Here is a 17,060-nt window from a genome sequence, read left to right as displayed (position 1 = left end):
TTGTGCAACTTTGGAAGTTGGTAGTGAATTTTGAAATCCTTTCTTATTTGCTTAAACAGAACTGACATTGGAAACATTTTAGAGAAATAAACCCAAAAAAAAAATAAAATGCAATGACTTTGAGAGTTAAGGATAAGAAAAATCCAAAACTGGAAGACTGTCTTAAAGGGAAAAAGAAAAGAGACTTATCTGAGTGGAACAGCTGGCACCAATGATCATGAAACGCATTTCGGATTAATCGGCTCAGTCTGTCCAACCAATCAACTTTCAGTTGTCGTACATTACGCCCCGAGACCTTCAAATCCCAATTTCTTCACCAAACCTTGTCCTTGTTCGGCCTGCGGTGCCCCGAAAGGTTTTCACCAACAAACCTCTCTCATTTTTGATTTCCTCAACTCACTTTTGCCTTAAGGTGCCCGTGAAGGTTTTCACTAATAAGACTCTCTCATTTTTGATTTCTCTCAGCTTTCCATCGCCTTACGGTGCCCGTGAGGGTTTTCACCAATAAGACTCTCTCATTTTTGATTTCTCTCAGCTTTCCATCGCCTTACGGTGCCCGTGAGGGTTTTCACCAATAAGACTCTCTCATTTTTGATTTCTCTCAGCTTTCCATCGCCTTACAATGCCCGTGAGGGTTTTCACCAATAAGACTCTCTCATTTCCATTTTCTTGCTCAGAACAGAGTGTTACCCCTGATATCAATCACCTCTACTTGCTTGACTTTGCATCTCTCGAAGACTGATCGGAAGGTCTTTCTTTGGACCGTAATATGGGCTTTTGGATAGGGTTAGAAAGAAAGGATATCAAAAGGCTCAAAAAAACTCAAATGGGTTCAAAATGACAACTCTTGGAATCAGATTTCTTACAACAACCACAACTTACTGCCCCGGTTTCTTTGCTTGGGGACTTTTGGATTTTTATTTTGATTGAACCGAACCGTGAGGCTGCCTACGTATCCTTAAAAGGAATCAGGTCGAATGTAGTTCATGTCATAGGAATTGCTTTGTGGTTGTTACTTCTCTTTTTTCTTTCCTTTTTTCTTTTTCTTTTTTTCCTTTTCTCTCTTTTTCTTTCTTTTCCTTCTTTTCTCTCTTTCTCTCTTTTTCTTTTCATTCTTTTCCATTCTTTCCTTTTCTTTTCTCTTCTCTTTTTCCCTTTACTTCTTTACATGAATTTCGCTACTGATTCCAAAAGAGGGGTATGAAAGGAAATAAATAAGGCTCAAAAGGGTAACAAAGGATAAAGCGTTTAGATAGCAGAACAAAATGCCTTCGTCGTCCCAATCCTCAAAACATGCCAAGTACAAACAAACACAATTTAAACCAAAGAAATCATACATAATATCTTTTGACGGCATCAGAATTGATAGCCACGTCTACACATTTGCCTTCTATATATGTTAAATACAATGCACCATTGGAGAACACTCTGGTTATAACGAACGGCCCCTGCCAATTTGGGGCGAACTTGCCTTTTGCTTCGGCCTGATATGGAAGGATGCGTTTCAATACTTGCTGTCCCACTTCAAACTTCCGGGGACGCACCTTTTTGTTGTACGCTCTTGCCATTCTCTTTTGATACAGCTGACCATGACACACTGCTGCCAATCTTTTCTCATCAATCAAACCCAACTGCTCCAAACGGGTTTTGACCCACTCATCATCANCTACGTATCCTTAAAAGGAATCAGGTCGAATGTAGTTCATGTCATAGGAATTGCTTTGTGGTTGTTACTTCTCTTTTTTCTTTTCTTTCCCTTTTTTTTCTTTTTTCTTTCTTTCTTTTCTTCTTTTTTTTCTTCTTTCTTTTCCTTCTTTTTGTCTCTTTTTCTTTCTTTTCATTCTTTTCTTCTTTCCTTTTCTTTTCTCTTCTCTTTTCTTCTTTACTGCTTTGTTGAATTTCGCTACTGATTCCAAAAGAGGGGTATGAAAGGAAATAAATAAGGATCAAAAGGGGTAACAAAGGATAAAGTGTTTAGACAGCAGAACAAAATGCCTTCGTCATTCCAATCCTCAAAACATGCCGAGTACAAACAAACACAATTTAAACCAAAGAAATCATACATAATATCTTTTGACTGCATCAGAATTGCCAGTCATTTCTACACATTTGTCTTCTACATCTGTTAAGTACAAATCACCATTGGGCACCAATCTCGTTACAATGAACGGCTCCTGCCAGTTTGGGAAAAACTTGCCTTTAGCCTCAGCTTGATGTGGAAGAATGCATTTTAACACTGACTGATCTACCTCAAACTGTTTGGGAGACATTTCTTTGTCGTATGTTCTTATCAACCTCTTGATTTCCCAGGCTAACTGCCTCAGTTTCACTCAATTCAAGCTTCAGATTATCTCAACATACGTGAATCTTTATTTGTTTCCTCAAACGCATCTTTTATCATATTCAACACTATGTTTCATTATTCCATGATTAGATTGGCTTTCAAGATCAGGCTAAAAACTTCGCATGCATGTCATGTCATTAGAACCAGCATAACAAGAACTATATAAAGGAAAACAAATTGAAACATATATTAGGAATAACTAAAGAAGAAAAATTGGATTCCACCGAAAAATAGAAGAATAGAATGGTTTGATCATCAAAAGAAGCAGAAGTGAAATTTGGGTTACAACCCTTTGAATAATCCAGATAACGGAAAGAAAACACAGCAAACTACCAAAAATCCTCCCAGGTGGGGAGAGGAGCGGCTTCCCAATTGCTAAGCTTCACATTTGGCCCAACAAAATGCACCTCTTCATCACTAAAACCTTCCCTAATTTCAACTATATCGACCTCATCAAATAGATTTTGGGACAATTTTATCGACTCTTCATTAAAGTCAACCACGGGCTTTGGAACTGCTGATACCGGGCGTTTTACTACCCGTGACTTGACGAAAGACCCGGAGAGGTGTGGGGTAGGCTTAGGGAGCGACTATGCTTTCTTTTTCAACTTTTTAACCCTCTTCACATCATCCCCTGTAGGCTTGAACCCTAGACCAAATGTACCTAGATTTTCACGTAGAGATACTGGTTGCACGATACCTTGCAAAGATGCGCCCAGACCTTTACCCGGCACAAAAACATACTTCAACATCTCATTAGCTACCATGAAGATCGAAGGTGATAGCCTCGTCCTTGGAATGCATTTTCCTTTAGGAATCTTTTCGACGGACATTGTTTCAAAAGTTTGATAAACTAAAGGTCCCTTACCATCTCCAGCTTCAATAAATGGAACAGATGAATCTTTATAAAGGGATAAATCTTCCTCGCCATGCACAACTATTTCTTGTTTGTCCCACTCAAATTTCACCATTTGATGTAGAGAAGATGGAACTGCCTTAGCCGCATGTATCCAAGGTCTACCCAATAACAAATTATAGGAGGCAACCACATTTAGCACTTGAAATTTCACACTGAAACCAACTGGCCCTATCACCAATTCAAGCATTATATCTCCAGCAGAATCTTTTCCTTCCCCATCAAAACCTCGAACACATACACTGTTCATGTGGATTCTTTCAGTGCCGGTCTTCAACTTTTGCAAAGTGGACAGAGGGCAAATATTTGCACTGGATCCATTATCAACTAACACCCCGGTGACAAAATAATTTTCGCATTTCACCGTGATACAAAGAGCTCGATTGTGTTACGTACCCTCTATAGGAAGCTCATCGTCTGCAAAAGTGGTCCTATTTGCTTCGAAGATCCTGCTAGCAATCTTTTCTAATTGATTCACTGTGATCTTATCAGGAACATGTGCCTCATTCAGAATCTTCATTATAGCCCTGCGGTGTTCATCCGAATGGATCAACAAAGATAATAGAGAAATATTAGCTGGAGTTTTCCTTAATTGTTCAACAATGGAATAGTCTTGCACTTTCATCTTTCTCAAAAACTCTTCGGCCTCTTCCTCGGTAACCGATTTCTTCACTGGCATTTGGCTACCCTTGGAGAGCTTGGCCTTCCTCAATTATTTGGAGGTAAGACATCCCTCAAAATGAGTCGGTCCTCCGATCTCAACAAATTCTTTCTCCACTTGTTTTTCCTTGTGTGTCATTATCGCTCGTTTGTAGTTCCACGGGACATCCTTTGTCTCAACCACTGGCAACTGAGTCACTGATTTAATAGCAACAGGGGTAATGGGAGACCCTTTCACAACTACAACAGGCTTGCTTGGCATCCCTGGTACCACCAACATTGGCTTTTTCCGACTTGCCCCGACACCGTTCGAAGACCCTTTTGCAAACATCACACGTTTTCTAGATACCTCATCTTGCTCCACAATCTTAGCGGGTTTTTCAATTCCAATGGGAGGCCCGAAATGAGGAGTGCAACAGTATGGATCCGAGGTCTTGAAAGTTGGTTTTGTAGCATAGTATTGGGCATCAGGAACTTTGAACAAGGTTTCACTGCAAGATGGAGGGATGGTGGCATGGGGAGGAGCTGCAAAAATGGGAGTAGTTAATGACGTGCGATATGAAGTTGTATTGGCGGGTGGAGCATGAAAAGGCTGGGACAAGGTGCCAGGGTAGTTGTGGCAAGGGGTAAAACCTGGGGCATGTTGTAGGGAGAGATCAATAGCATTGGGAATCCTGGATTGTGATGGTAGTGGGACGGAAGCAAGATTTTCAATGTAGTTGGTGGGGAATGAGGGTAGAGGATGCCACTAATCCAAGCCTGGTACATCTCTATTATCTGGCGTTTCAACCTTCGGGCCTCTTCTTTCAACTCAAATTCCGATTCCACAACACCTATGTCCGATCCCTTACTAGTCATGGTTCTTTTGCTGTTTGGCCTAGCGTGTATGGATGACTCGCCCAAATACCACAAACTAACCACCTTCCTGTGATTAATAACACAGATAACAAGGAGGAGAAAAACAGAGCCAACATGTTAGCGTTAGGGCATTTATCAGGTAATAATAGCACATTGAGTGCAATGCACCTGGCAACAATTAACGGTTCCAGAATGACTTCGAGGGTCACAAGATCATTTGGCATCATCCCAATTTTGTTCATTTCAATCTTCTCTTTTCTAGCACTTCTTGGCTTGCTCATTTTCCTGCCTTTTTTCTTTCGAATTATCGCTCTTTTCTTTCCTCTCATTTCTCACATGCCATGACTTCACCTCTCTTTTTTTTCCTTTTGTTTTTTTTTTCTCTTTTTTTTTTGCCTCTTTTTTTTCCTTTTCCTTTTAATAAAAAAAATTAATTCGATCGAACCCTATATAGGTTGCCTACGTATCATGACGCCGCATGAATCAGATCTTTGCGTAGTTCTGGAAGATCGGGAATAAAGTAAACAAACTAACGTTCTCTTTTCTTTTTTCTCTTTTTTTTCTTTTTTACCTTAATGACTACTCTGATGAGAAAAGAGAAATAAAAGAAGCAACTCCTTTTTTTTTTTGGAATTTTCTAAACATCAGGTTCTATAACCTATTCTAAACTCAAGCTTAACGGGCATATTTTTTTCTTTTCTTTTCCTTTTGAAACAAATACTCTATTAAGGAAAAATCCTAGAAGAGAAAAATATTTTTTGATTTTTTTTTAGGAAGGAAGTAAAGTATGTTTCTTTTTTCTTCTATGTACAATGTCCTAAAGTTCTAATGAAAATAAAAGGATTTTTTTTATATTTTTCATTAATTTCCCAAAGAAGAACCTCAAATGAAAATCTTTTTGGATTTTTGAAATTAATACCTTAAAGAAAACTCTTTAAAGAGGTACTAAAGAAAATTCTCTCTTTTTTTTTTTTGAAATTTTAGTCCTAATATACTAAAGGAAATATGGAAGCGAAAATTTTCTATTTGGAGTTCTAGATATTAACTTCCTAAGGAGAAACACCTCAAAAGATTTTTTTTAATTCTAGAATTGGTATTCTAAAGAAAACTTCCAAAGGAAATAAAAACGCAAAATCTCTTTTTTTTGGATTTTTTATTTATAACACTTTTTTTCAATACAAAAATAGAAAATACAACAACCAAAGACTCGACATTACTGTACCAAACTAGAAGGTAAAAGACAAAAGAAAAACAGACTCAAAACATCAAAAGAAAAATCTCCTTAAGCAACTCCCGAATGGATGGCCCCGGGGTGTATGTCATGCTCAAACTCCGGTAAGTAGATCCACACATGTATGAGAAAACTTTAAACCAACACTATGTGAGACAATAACATTCGCTACTGGACACATGCAAGACATGATTGAGGCTATTTTTGCAAAATGGCTTATTTGGCCAAAAGGTGGCTAGAAGTGCATAATTTGGCTAAGACCCCGCAAAGCCAAGAACCTAAGATTTACTAGGAAGACCGGACCCTATGTGGGTTGCCTACGTATCACGCCCCGAAAGACGAAAATCAGGTATGCGTAGTTCGGGCGGATTGGATACGGGCGAGAAATAAAAATAACAACTAATTTAGAGAAAATATATTTTTTTGTCTTTTTTTTTTGAAAAATGATGAAACATGTAAACTCTTTTTGGATTTTCTTTTCCCCTTTTTTCTTTTGATTTTTGGTTTTCGGAAAATGCAAAATCTTTTTGAATTTTTCATTTTTTTTTCTTTTTCTTAACAAAAATGTGACAGAAAACATAATTGGATCCTACTTGATTTATTTTCACACTTCACCCTCTCTTTTTTTTCCTCTTTTTTTCTTTTTTATTTGCCCTCAACTATCATTGGTCCGCCAAATGACCCTTTTACCCTTGAAAATTGCAACATGTATCACATAGGATGCATCAGGATGGTCTTTTAATTTTTTGGGTACATCTGTCCTAGACGGACCCAACCCCTGTGTTGAGTCCCCAAAGTCAAATGCATATGATTCAAACAAACGTTCCTACTAGGAATTCGACATGAGGCTGAGTTATTCTGAGTATAAAACCTGGGTATACTGTCCTAGACTTGTGCACCCGAGTGGACAACTCGAGCCGAGGAGGGGGCTACGTGTCGGGAACCAAAAGGCCATCCGGCTTTGTAACTTGTCCGAGCCTCTTTCTTATTTCAAGGTATGACACTAACAGAATAGGGAGTCACGCCAACGTGCACATCCCCGAAGATAAGAAGAGAAGGGTTTCGTAACAGTTTATATACAATTCAAATAATATCAAAGCGGTAAAAAGCGGCAATTAGCACATTAGGCTCAGACATGTAACAAAATCAGATAATAAATAAAGCCAAATATAACAATTATTCTAAGCTCGAATTCTTGAACCCTGAACCAGAAGTTCTGGGTTCTTGTCCCCAGCAGAGTCGCCAGAGCTGTCACACCTCCTTTTTCCTAACCCCGAAAGGTAGTATGAGGGAGTTTTTTCCAACTTAAAGTGACAATCGAAATGGAATTATTTTTAAAGTTTAGAGTCACCACTTGGGATAATTTATGGTGTCCCAAGTCACCAGTTCAAATCCCGAATCGAGGAAAGATTGACTCTGTTTTACAGTCCGGGAACACAGAAATCCGAGTAAGGAATTCTGTTAACCCGGGAGAAGGTGTTAGGCATTCCCGGATTCCGTGGTTCTAGCACGGTCGTTCAACTATTATAATTGGCCTATTATCTGATTTTCATACATGTTTTAGCCTATGGTTCAATTTTAACCTTTATAACCGCTTTTAATTATTTTTAAGGAAAAATTGTAACGTCATCTAAAATATGTCTTGAACCACGTCAAATAAATGCACCCGCAGTCTGCAACATATTTTATTTAACGTTGTTGAGATTTGGATTTGGGTTACATAAATGCGCACCCGAGTTTAGGAAGATAAATTATTAAAATATCGCATCTAAAGCAACTACGCATTTGCAACTTTGCGAGGCCATGTAGGATTCGCTAAATGGCACGCCTCGATTTCTAAGGATAGAAATATTAATTAAATGAGGGCCATACATTTTTAGATTTTATTTGGCATGGCACGCCTCATCTCCAATTTTAAAGTGAATTCAAGCTAAACTCTCGAGGGCCCACAGCTATATCCTATTTAACGTGGCTCACCTTAACTATTCAAAGAAAACTTAATTATCTAAGCATTAGGAGCTGGGATTCTACTATGTCCAAACTAACTAAAAGGATTGTCTTTTCTTTTTTTTTTAAAAAAAAAAAAGGAAAGGGGCTGATGATTCAGAAATAATGTGTGGGCCTAGCATGAGGCCCAATAGCCTGCCAAACGTAAGGCTATCCAAATCACAATTCCATGACAGTCTACATCGGGCCCAAGAGGGAGCCCTAATTGAAAAGTGGACCAGTTTCAGCAGACATTGAGACTCCAGTTCGAGTCCACACATAGCACAGAACATCAAGTATTTGCATTCTAATTTAAAAATCATACTGCTTTTAAGAAAATCAAACAATTACTGATTGGAACATACCTATCGTCACTTTTTATGTAGAAGCTACAATCCAAACATCAATTCATTTTTGTTATCTATCATCTAATACCATCACAATTCGTGCCAACAGCATTCCATAATCTCGAAAGAACAGTAAACATTCGCTGATTTAGACTCCAAAGAGAAGTTATATACCATAACCTAAGATCAGAAAGCTACTCAAAATAATGCATTGATTTCAACTGAGCTACCATACGACTTGAACTCTGCATGCAAATACCCTTCGCAAATATCCTTAAAAGTCCCTTTTATATACAACAATAAGCTCCAACTCATAAAATCCAAACAGCTAAACCATAATTTGTTCCCTATTTCAAACCAAGACTAAACTAAAACAAAAAAAAAAACAAAAAAAACTTAAAAGATACATCCAACAGGAATTAGCTGATTACAGATTTAGTTATTTCCTATTCACTGATAAATATACTTAGTTAGGATCTTTCTAAGCTAAGTAGTACAGGCTGTGCATGAAATTGAAAGAGAGAGAAATGAAACTTCAACAACAAACAATCATCAGATTTGATCACATTTCAGATTCGAACTTCAAGTTACATTCAAGTGATGTCCATGGTTTCGACAATTACCTGGAAATGAAAGGAAATAAGAAGTGAGGGATCAGCAGTAACAATAGCAGAAGTCAGCCCCAGATTCAATCAATCAGATAGTGAAATTAGCCAAGGAAGACCAGTGGAACAGTAACCCGAACAGCACACTAAAACCAGCAAGAATCAAAAATTACTTCAGAAATTGAAAACCTCAAGAATCACAGAAGAAATTGAATGGAACAGTGATTTTATGAAAATTTCCAGCCGTTTTTGATTTTTTCTGAATTTTTATCCCTATCTTTCTCTGACTTGAATGCCAAGTAAAGGTATATTTATAGGCCAGGCATTAGGGTAGCTTCAAGGAGTCAGATTTTGCAATTAGACCCTTTTAACATTTTGGTTTTTGTTTAAGAGTCCTTAGTTTAAATATCCGATTTTCATATAAGTCCCCACCCCAGCTTCCTAGAAGCTTCCTGTTCTGTTATTCAGAGATTCCTTTATCCAATTTTTCCAAACTACCCCTCAAACCCCCTGAAAATTTCTTTCAAAAACCAAACTGGGTTGAATCAAGCCCAAGACTTAAACCAGAACCTATCAGCCCAAATTGAGTCTTGAACCTAAAGGCATGAACCCAAGGCCCAAACATAATCAGAACTAAATTATTTGAGGAAGAGCAAAAAACAGAAGCAATTCAAATAATTTCAAAATCTAATTAAATGACTGTCCAACTAATGAACTAGAATTAACAAATCGAAACTAACCTAATTAACAGACTAAATGTACTAATTAAAGAAAGAGGTTTTAAACTAACATGCATAAAAAACAACCCTTAAGAAACTGGAAAAAACGGAAAAGAATCAAGAAGAAGAGACATAAGCAGAAGATAGAAAAAATGAAAGAAAAACTGAAGAAAGATAACAAAAGAAAAGGGAAAATACCTAAATATGCCTCGGACAATAAAAAGTGGTGACGAATCTTCAAATCTTCAGATTCTCGGCTCAATCTGAGATTAATCGTGTGTTCTTCATCAAAAACACATGAATAAAGTCAGAATGAACCTAAAATCTTCAAAGAAATATCGAATTGGAAAATTTGGGATTTTAGGGTTAAGCCTTGATTCAAGATTCGAGGGGTTCAAGCAAGATTTGAGGGGAATGGAGTGGGAATTTGGAACGAGGGGGTCGTGGTGGTTCTGTGGTGTAATTTTGGTGGTGTTTGGAGTGGTTTAAGGCTGTGCCGCCACCGGATGTAATGGGTTTTTTAGGGCGGCGGGCTCTAGGGTTCATGTTCTCTGAAGAGAAAAGGGGGGGGGGTGAGAGAGACGAGTGAAAGAGGGGGGGGGGGGGTTATGGATTCGGACACTTATATATTGGGAAGGGATCAGTTCTGGTTCGTTGGATATTGTTGATCCAACGGTTGAGATGGGGGGAACTCAAACGATGTCGTTTGGTTAAGTGTAAAGATGGACCGGGTTAGGGTATGGGTTTGGGCTAGTTTGGACGGGTATGGGGTGTTTGGTTTGGGCTTAGGAAATTAGGACTAAAGGAAGCCCAATTGCCTGATTTCTTCAATTCCTTTTTCTCTTTTCTTTTATTTATTTCAAAATTCTTTTTTTACTTTCTTTTAAAAATAAAAATAAACCCTACACTAAATCCTAAATCAAATTAATCCTAACAAATTAAATTAATTAACTAATAATTACCACAATTAATTAAAAATCAAGTTAAAGGAAAACTACCAAAATTCAAAACTAAAATTAAAAGTGCAAGAATAAGTTATTTTTTGTGACTTTTCTATTTTTATAAAACAAACTAATTTACTAACTAATCTAAAAATATAAAATTAAATCCTAAATGCAAATGCAATATATTTTTATTTTTATTTTTATGAATTAAACAAAAAAACATGCGAAGACAAATGCAAGTAATAACAAAAAATGCTACGAATATCCACGAAATTGCAAACAATGGAAAAACTTATTTTGTTTTGAATTTGTGGGAGTAATTCATATAGGGCAAAAATCACGTGCTCACAGTGTCCTGAACTGATGGAGCACGGGACGAACCCTAGGCTGGAAGGGCACTGGTGAGGAATGACCCTGCTGAGAACCGTGAGAACCATGGCCCGATGATGCCCCGCGATAACCTAGGCGAGCTGACTGAGCATGCCTCAATGGGCGGCCTCTACCGTGCTGAAATTGACATCTCAAAGGAGCACCCCCAAAACTACCTGGTCCTCGAGGCCTCTTGGCCTCCCTCTCCTTTCGCTCCTAGCGATGAACTAACTCAATCTCACGAGCAATATCAACAACCTCCTCAAACGTAGCACCTGACACCCTCTCCCTGGTTATGAGAATCCAAAGGTGATAGGTGAGGCCATAACCGAACCTCCTGATCCTCTCTCTCTCTGTAGCAACCAACCAAATAGCATGACGAGCTAACTCGGAGAACCTCATCTCGTACTGTGTAACAGTCATACCCCTGTCACAACTACTCGAACTGCCTACGCAGCCCCTCCATGCGGGACTGTGGCACATACTTCTCCAAAAAGAGAGCAAAAAACTGCTGCCAAGTAAGAGGCGCCGCACCAACAGGCCTACGCCTCTCATATGCCTCCCACCAAGTGAAGGCAGCTCCCGTAAACTGAAAAGTCGTGAATGCGACCCCACTGGTCTCCAGAATACCCGCGGTGCGAAGAATCCTCTAACATCTATCCAAGAAACCCTGAGCATCCTCGCCCTCTGCACCACTGAAAGTCGGAGGCTGGAGTCTGCCAAACCTCTCCAATCTGCGCTGCTCGTCCTCCGGCATAACTGGAGCTACATAACCCTGAGCAGCTACCACCGGCTGGGCTAGTGGTGCCTCCGGTGTCTGAATCCCTGAACAACTTGATCGGGTGTGCGGGCGGCGGGAGTCTGAGTGCCTCCCCCTGAGCAAGACTCGTACACACGGTCAAAATCTGGGCCAAGGTCTCCTAAAGACTTGGAATCACAATGGGCACAGCTGGTGCCTGAGCTGGTGCTGCTGGAGCGTCCACAACTGGGATCTGCTCCTGAACTGGGGCGGTTGGTGGATCTGCAGGTGCTGCCCTAGCTGCTATGCGGGCTACACCTCTGCCCCTACCACGGCCTCGACCGCGTCCTCGGTCTTTAGTGGCCCCAGCTGGTGGTGCTGGTGGTCGTCCATCCTGACCGGTCGCTCGTGTCCTCACCACCTGTGAGAGAATAAAATAACAAAAGTTTAGTACTCGGATCAACAGATTCGCACGACAAGAATTTCAAGAATATGAAGTTTTCCTAAAGGTTCTGCAGCCTCCCGAGGATAAATACAGACGTCTCCGTATCGATCCGCGAGACTGTACTAAACCTGCTCATGACTCGGGAGACCTATGTAACCTAGGCTCTGATACCAACTTGTCACGACCCCAAACCGGGATCGGTCGTGATGGCGTCTCTCGTGAAACAAGGCCAGCCAACACAAACTCCCAATACAAATTAACAGTTACAATAATTCATAATCAAGTCATTAATAAGTGATAAATCCCAAACTAGACTGAAATAAAACAAATGCGGAAACAAACACAGCCCGACGTCGGGGTGTCACCAGTCATGAGCATCTAAAATCCGTCTAATAGTAAGAAAAGACGACATAGTCTAATACGAAGCTACAACAAACGAAATAAAAGTAGTAAGGAGAAGCACTGGGCTGCGAACACCGAGCAACTACCTAGTCAACTCCAAACAAGCCTGTTCGAATCAAATCAGCCCTCACTAGCGTGACCCGAGACTCCTGAATCTGCAGACAAGGGTGCGGGGAGTAATGTGAGTACGCCAACTCAGTAAGTAATAAAAGTAAAGGCAGCTGAGCGATAAGAAAACACGTAAATACACAGCAGAATGCTATAACGAGGCAGTGTAAAACCAACACAATACAGTAAAACAGTAAAAACTCATAAAAATTTCTTAGTTCAGTAAAACCTATTTAAAACATCTTTCAGCAATTCAAATGAGTGAATGAAAACATGTATAAAAGATAGTACCACAAATCAGCCCCTCGGGTAAAATACCAACAGAAACCAGCCCCTCGGGCTATCTCACAATCACCCGTATCAGCCCCTCGGGCAATAATACGGAACAACATTAGCCCCTCGGGCTATATCACATCACAAACTGGGTACCCGCGCTCATTGGGGGTGTACATACTCTGGGAGGGGCCCCTTACGGCCCAAGCGCAATAACAAGGCATCTCGTGGCGTAATCAATAGGCTCTCGGCCTTATGTCAATCACAAGCCACCTCGTGGCATAATAAATCTGGCCCTCGGCCTCTCATACATCACAATCAGTACCACATACTGTGGCGCACAGCCCGATCCCATAGTATGCTCAGAACACAAGCCCTCGACTTTACTTAGTCATAATCTCACAAGCCACACGGGCAACAGTAAAACATGATGCTCAGCCCAAAATATCATTTAAAATATCTAAGACGAGTAAAGGTGGCTGAGTTCTGAAAATAGTAGAATATAGCATGACTGAATACAAATACTAAGTCAAAACAGTGAGGAATAGTAGTAAAAATCCCCTAAGGGTCCAAACAGTTGGCACGAGGCCAAAATATGGCATTCAGCCCAAAACATGATGATAGCAGACAGTTTTCAATCAAATACACAGTTAAACAGTCATACGGGACGAACTAAGTTGCAATACCCAACAGTGCACGACCCCACGCTTGCCATATAGCATGCGCGTCACCTCAAAGTAGCACAACGATGTGATATCCGGGGTTTCATACCCTCAGGACAGCATTTACAATCATTAATTACCTCTATCCGGTCCAAACTCTAGCCCGCGATGCCTTTGCCTATCGTCTCGGCCTCAACTCGCGTCGAATCTAACCGAAATTAGAATCATGACGTCAAAATATGCTAAGGAAATGAAGCCCATGCAAAAATAATTAAATTATGACACGAATCCCGAAATTAACCAAACCCGACCACCGGGCCCACATCTCGCAATCCGACAAAATTAAGATCAATGGAATCCTTATCTTCCCACGAGTTCATGCATATCAAATTTACCAAAATCCAATCACAAATGACCCCTCAAATCCCAAATTATAGGTCTCCAATTCCAAGCCCTAGTTTCTTCAATATTTACCCACAAATTTCCATAAAGTTCGAGCCTAATCAATGAAATAACACCATAGGAACGAGTTTTAGGTTCAAAAATCTTACCTCAATGAAGTTCCCTCTGATTCCCTCTTCAAAATCTCCCAAAAAGCTCCAAAAACCATTTGAAAAATGTGAAGAAAGTCTGAAAAACGCGAAGGATGGAATATATACTTTCTGACCCAGGGATTCCGCACCTGTGGTCCATTTTCCGCTTCTGCGGAATAGCTTCTGCGGTCTAACCCACCGCACCTGCGGTTTTCACTTAAACGTCTGGGACCGCACCTGCGATCGAACACCCGCACCTGCGATACTGCAGGTGCACTCAACCAGCCGCTTCTGCGGTTCCAGCTCCCATGGCCAAATTCCGCATCTGCGACCCACTGGGTGCTTCTGCGAGCCCGTACCTGTGGTCCCCTAGCCGCAGGTGCGGTTATGACAGTAAACTCAACTTCAGTTGCCAACTCCCAATTCCTAACACTTCGTCAACCATCCGAAATCACCCCGAGGCCCTCGAAACCTCCACCAAAACCACAAAACAGTCACATACCACTATCCAAACCTATACCAATCTTCGAAACACCTCAAAGAACATCAAATCAACCAAATCACATTGGATTCAAGCCTAAGGTTCCAAAATCTCCCGAATTACGCTTTTGATTAAAAAGTCTATCTAACCACGTCCGAATGACCTAAAATTTTGCACACACATCCCAAATGACACAACGGCCCTACTGCAACTCCCGGAATTCCATTTCGACCCCTATATCAAAATCTCACCTATCAACCGGAAAACGCCAAAAATCCATTTTCGCCAATTCAAGCCAAAAGCTACTCCGGACCTCCAAAACACTTTCCGATCACACTCCTAAGTCCCAAATCACCTCCAGAAGCTATCCAAACCATCAAAATTTACATCCGAGCCCTTTTTCACATAAGTCAACATCCTGTTGACTTTTCCAACTTAAGCTTACTCAAAAGAGACTAAGTGTCTCAAACCTTACCAAAACCATTCCGGATTCAAATCGAGTAACTCGATACCACATAACACGGATAAACAAAGCATAAGAATGCAGAAATGGGGGAAACGGAGCGGTAACACATGAAACGACAGGCCGGGTCATTACATTGAGCATTTTCTCCTTCTATGGAGATATGTTGCATTGAGTCTTCCTTAGGATTGTTACAACACCTGCATCTGGAAATAACATGGTTACCAAATTTTGAAATAACTTCGTCAAAAAGAAGCTTACCAAGATATAGTCTCCAAGCCAAGAAGGAGATTTTGAAGGGAATGCAATTGAGCCACATGTTGTGAAGAGATGGATTCTTCGATTTTTTACTCCTTATTGTATGCCAGGAGCTTTTGATGGAATATTGACCATCTGCAGAGGCATCCCATAATGCATAATCTTCTTGACTTTGATCTCCAATTTCAATAGCACTGATGTGTAAAGCAAACTGCTCGTCAAGAGTGTTGATTAGTTTGTTCATATTCCAGCTGCCCTCTTGAATGAATTCCTGAACAATAGTGTTTTTACTCTTTCTAGAATTTGGAAAAAGCTTGGCTAATGCCCCTTTACCTGAGCAGTTATCCCACCAGAAGCTGTTATTTTCCTCGTTAACATTCCAAATCATGTTTTCTTCCACTTTGTCTCTAATTTGAGTCATATGTTTCCCAGCATGTGAGTTAGCCGATGCCCACTTTTTTGCCACAGAAGTGAGATTTGATGCAATATTTTAGCTCTAAGGTGGGTTGCCCATAGAGTATTTTGAGTTCTAAATTTCCACCACCTCTTCATGGCTAAAGTATTACTAATATCCTCCATAGACCTTATGCCAATGCCACCATCTTCTTTAGGAAGGCACGGGTTCCTCCAAGTGCTCCAATGATACTTCTTTGTATCCACTGAAGTGCCCCAGAAGAACCTAGCCAAATACTTTTCAATCAAATTTAGGGTGCCATTTGGAGGAGTCATAGCGGAAAGAGTGTAAATAGGCAGATATTGAAGGACACTTTTAATAAGTACCATTATATCACCACAAGTAAGAAGCATGCCCTACCACCCATTCAATCGCTTAGCCACTTTGGTCACCGGCGGGTCAAAGTGAGAGAGTTTTTCCCTGCCCACATATAAGGAGCAACCTAGATAGTTAAAGGGAAAACTTTTTTCCATGAAGACCATAGTTGTTCTTATCCTGTTGATTCTTTGTGCTCTTGCTTTCGGATCCGTGAGAAAGAAACTTTTGTTGCCATTAACCTTTTGCCCCAAGGCTCTCTCATAGTTGCTTACGTGTTGCATAATCAATCTCATTGATTTGCTATTGCCAGCACTGAAGATCACAATATCATCCGCATAAGCCAAGTGGTTTATAGGAGGACATCTTTGATTCATGTGAAACAGAGAGAAATATAGATCAGAATGAAGCTTATTCAAGGATCTGGACAGTATTTCTGCAGCTATGATAAACAAAGAAAGGTGACAGAGGGTCGCCTTGCTTCAGCCCTTGTGAAGATGTAACGAACCTCCTTCTTTTTTTTAAGTAAATCCACCAGGCAGTAGCCTAGGGCTAGTTTTATTAAAAATAAGAGCAAAAAAGAACCACATAGGAAGAGTACAAATAAGGGGGACAATAGCACCAGTAGTGTTGACTCTATGCCTTGGCTATATAATCACTCCTATGCGCCTCACATTGCCCTTATGGCAGCCTCATGTAGAGGAATCATGGGTTAGCTGCCGACAAAGTCTCACGAGGGCATATGATCTCATAGCAATTTGGATATCTTTCCAAAGGCATATGACAAGAGCAACATAAACTGGGCTAAACCTTACCTTACTAATCCTATTGAGGCATAGAAAAAGCCTCATCTAATAACATGCATGTAAAAAGAAAGAACTAGCTAGTACTAGATATTCTATGATCATCATAGAGTTTATAACATACTCTATGATGATATTACATAGA

This window comes from Nicotiana attenuata, unplaced genomic scaffold (genome assembly GCF_001879085.1).
Source record: "Nicotiana attenuata strain UT unplaced genomic scaffold, NIATTr2, whole genome shotgun sequence".
NCBI classification, from domain to species: domain Eukaryota; kingdom Viridiplantae; phylum Streptophyta; class Magnoliopsida; order Solanales; family Solanaceae; genus Nicotiana; species Nicotiana attenuata.
Note: the sequence above shows the minus strand (reverse complement) of the source record.